The sequence below is a fragment of the Bison bison genome, unplaced genomic scaffold, assembly GCF_000754665.1.
Source record: "Bison bison bison isolate TAMUID 2011002044 unplaced genomic scaffold, Bison_UMD1.0 scf7180017864043, whole genome shotgun sequence".
In the NCBI taxonomy this organism is placed as follows: Eukaryota; Metazoa; Chordata; class Mammalia; order Artiodactyla; family Bovidae; genus Bison; species Bison bison.
Genome location: NW_011494615.1, coordinates 1,322,015 through 1,326,351, shown reverse-complemented (window position 1 = coordinate 1,326,351; position 4,337 = coordinate 1,322,015).

The following is a 4,337-nucleotide window of genomic DNA, read 5'->3' as shown; positions in this document are numbered from 1 at the left end:
CCCCCCCCCCCCCCCCCCCCCTGTTGTTTCCCTGTTTCTGTGTCAGAAGGGAAGGCTGGAAGAAATTTAGGCAAATTAAGCCCCACAGCACACTATAATTTTCTATTTCTGAACCGATTTGTGAGAGAATGGGTAACTGAAATTAGCAAAGGATCACCCCACACAAAGATGGCGCGTGCAGAATTTGTGAAAGCGAAAAAGAAGACGAAGGAGAAGCAACAGAGGGGCGGAATACTGCAGTGCTGGGGTGGTGAGTGTTTGGATGGGGGCGGGGAAAATGCTGCAGTTTTCATGAAATAATAAGATGGGGGAAAAAAAGGCATACAAAGAGTAGGTTTTTCATTGTTTGTAAAATATAAACACAGATGAATTCTGTCTTTGGTTTGTTCATGCTTTTCACTCTGCACAGCAGGGATGTTCTTAAGAAGTTGCCCTCTGCGAAATTTCACTAAATGGGAACCGTGGACCCTGCATGATGGGATTATAATCACACCAGCCACTCCTTTTACATAATTTTTTGTTTAAGATCCAGTAAGACTCCCTGTTTTTAATATATATAAAGCGATAGACCTGGATATGTCGATAAACTGAGGGTTTGCGTCCCTATAGCCTAAGTGCAAGCTAAAACAAAAAACCCGGTGGTATCACATCTACAAATCTCAATGGATTCAAAAACAATATGAAAATTTTTTTAGCTGACAAGAACATGTCTGCTGCCTGCAGCCTCTGCAATAGCTCACCATGTTGCCTACTAACCGAAAGATCAAAAATTATCGATTTCATGGCGCTGCGTGCTCTGGAAAGGAAAAGCTACTTTAAAATTTGCATTGTTTAAGAAATGAGTTAAAAGAAAAGAATTGTTTTCTTTTTCCTGAACAGTTTGGAATGTGCAAATGGCATGTTATAATCTTATCCATGATTTACTATAATTCCATTATTTTTAGCAGCTGGAGTCCAGAAATGATTTTTTTCGATGAATTTAGGATTTTGCCGCAGTATACATCTGCAGTCCCAGAATCCTCCGGTAAGTTAATCCTTCTTTCGATGGGAAACGCCTTTAACCTTCTCGTGAATGAAATATCTGCAACCATTTTGAAATTTTTAATAGAGGAGGGTGTGTGTATATGTGTGTGTTTGTGGGGAGGGGGGCGGTTTATGTCTCCAAAGCATGATTTATAGCAATGCAGTGGTATTTGTCTTAGTTCTTAGAAACATTGAGAAACATACCTTTGTGCTCTTTGAATATCATGGATGATGTCTCCATTACTTCTCCTTACACTTTCTATCTATGGTAGCATTAGAAAGTACTTCCTTAGTATGGCAAAGACTGTTGTGTCAAACTAGTGAAGGCCTGCAGAACACATAACTCCAAGCACGAAAAGTGTGCCTGGCACATCTGAAGCGGCCATGAACATAACTACCACGGCTGCTGCCACGCCACCACCATGGCCATCGCCTCCCACCACCTTCACTGCCCCTCCCTCGTTCCGCAGTGCACACCAGACACAAGCTTTCCACAGTGACTTTCTGCCGAATTTGCCCAGTGGGTTCCTAGATGACTTCTGTGTGCGAGAATAGCCAACCATGTAGTCTGACATGAGGTATTTACAACTACTTAGCCTGTTCGGCTGGAAAGAAATCAAAAGATAACACTGAACCCTGAGATGATGGATTGCAAATCAAAAGCCCCAATCCATAAAGAGCCCACTTGATGAATTGCTAAATGAAAAGGCTGATTCTAATTTCTGTCCAGTCTTTGCAGGTTGTCTGAAAAGCAAAATTTTTGAGCCAGCCTTCTTAGAGAGTTGGCGTTCATTGTTTATAAGCATATCAATATTATTTCGTCTTACCTTTCTGCGGGGAGAGGATTCTTCCCAAGGAGATTCAGATTGTCCAGAAGAGACCACACCCTCATTTCACTGTTTTCTACTGTTTCTGTTTCTTTTCAAGGAGGGCTTATTAACAATCACAGTTATACATTCATTTAGGGGTCCTCATCAAAAGGAGCCAAGCATCCATTTCTTTCTCTCTAAAGGAAGCTCATTGTTTTAGCGTTCAATAAATGTTTAATTAGTGGATCTGATAGATTTAACCATCTTGAAAAGTAAACGGGCCTTCTTGACAATGTCGCCTTGATCAGCGTTTCTGTCCGAAGTGCAAAAACAATCTGGGCATTTATTTCTTTGCCTAAAAGGTGATTCAAAGGCATACATTTTAGTGAAGGGACGCTGTGCCTTCCTTCAGCTTCCATGGAGCCACTGCTGGGTGTGCCAACGGTCTGATATCATGACAAGCAATACTTTCTCTGTTAAACCAGCTGGAGACCCTTTTGGTTTCTAGGAACACAGCCTGAAATTTAGGACCATTTGTCCTCTGCAGTTTCACAAAATGGATTAACTTACGTCAAACTCAAGTGGCTGGCTTTGGAAGGAAAATGTGTAAGAAGATAACCAAGTATTTTTTATGAATGTATGACCCAAGTTCAGCTGTTAAACATCATTTTTACAAAATCATTTCACCAACTCCTCAGCTATTTTGATGCTTGTATTTCTTCTTGGTTTAATGATAATATTTGTCTTCATTTCAGAGAAGCTATTCATCTCATATTTTTGGTGAGACAATTGGAACAATTTTTATTTGGGGGGGGGAAGCAAATAAAAATTCAGAGCAATTTGTTAAATTCAACTAATTTGTCTGAGTGCTAGTTACCTAGTAGTTCTTCAGTAGACTTAAATGTGATGTGAAAAATAGCTTGTTGCATTGTTGCAAAATTTTACATTTCCTTTACTAACATGTGTTTGCTTGAAGTATTACTAGGGATTTTAAATATTAATTATAAATTTAGATTAAGATATCTAAATTATAGAGAAATGCTTCAATTATTTTGTCATCTAAAAAGAGAAATACGAATATAGGAGAGTTTTTATCTTTTAGATGTTCTAATGGTGTAAATATTTCTTAATCAGTTTTAATGGTGTGCCTTGTTCAGCAAAACAAAAAGCAAAAACTGAACACAGAAAAGGGAAACCTCTGTTAAAAAATTAGTATTTATTAGTCATCTGATTTTACATATATGACTTTAATCAACTGCATATTCTTTAACTCCATATATGAAGATTAACATTGGGGATCAGTACCTGAAAAATGCCATTGATACTTTTAAGTTTATATTAGAAACACTGCTTTGATAAAGTATCTTTTTCTGCTCAATCAGTTCAAATTGTGACCAGATGATTAACAACCATCCTCTACTCTTAATTCTACAGAACTACTAGCAAAGACACAAATGAGAAAGTCATTGTAGACAATGGATCTCATTGTACATCATTTGAGTCTGCGGACTTTTTCCACTGCAGGGGCCCACTACAGCTAGACAGCAGTTAACATTATCACTGGTATATAATAAAATATCATTAAGATAGGGGGAAAATTGAATTTTTAAAGAACATGTTGGCCCTGAAGCATTAGCTATACCTAAAACTGCACAAGCTACTCCACAATTGAATGAGAGGGTTTCCTGCTGTACCTATGTATAAAGACCTATTGTTTGCCTGCATTAATTACAAGGATAAAAGCCTCAAGATAACTTTCACTGTTGCTTTTTGTACTCTCTCCATTGTTTTGGAGAAAAAAATAAGCATCTAACAATAGACTAGAGAAAGTGAATCGATCGTAATTGTTTCAGCTTTGACAACACCAAACCTGCTGATTACAATGGAGACATTTCCAAGGGAAAAGAAGACCCAACTCCAGCCTATTCAAACGAATGAGAAAATTTTTTGAAGGATAGAAAATGAGTTTTTAAAAATTAGAAGCTGCCTAATGGATAGCTCTTTACATAAACAACGAACTTGGATTTCTCAAATAAGTAATACTCTAGAAATGAACTTAGAATGAAAGAAAAATCCCCCCCCCCCCAAAAATACTGATACTTAGTAGCAAAGTGGAACCAGTTAAAAATGGAAACTAAGAATTAACCTAGTTGGCAGGGTTGTGAAGCTCGTCCATGCCTATCAGTCATTTGTTCAGTTAGGGACTCCTAAGGACTTGTTGAATTGCGGGCTAGGCGCCTATTCTAACGAGAGTTCGCAGCCTTCACGAGCGGGGAAAGCCGGCGGCTCGGCCGGGTGCTTCATTCCCAGATTCAAGATGAACAGCCGGTAGGGATGCGAGATCCACGATCCGGACCGTGGGGGGCTCTGAGGTGATGTGCGGCTCGGCTGCGAGCCAAGTCCTGCAGAGAGCTTGGGGCCCAGACTGCAACGGCAGCGGAAGCACGAACGCGCCGGGGTCCCCTGACGGGGAGCACGGCGGCGGCGGCGCCCGGCAGAGTCCAG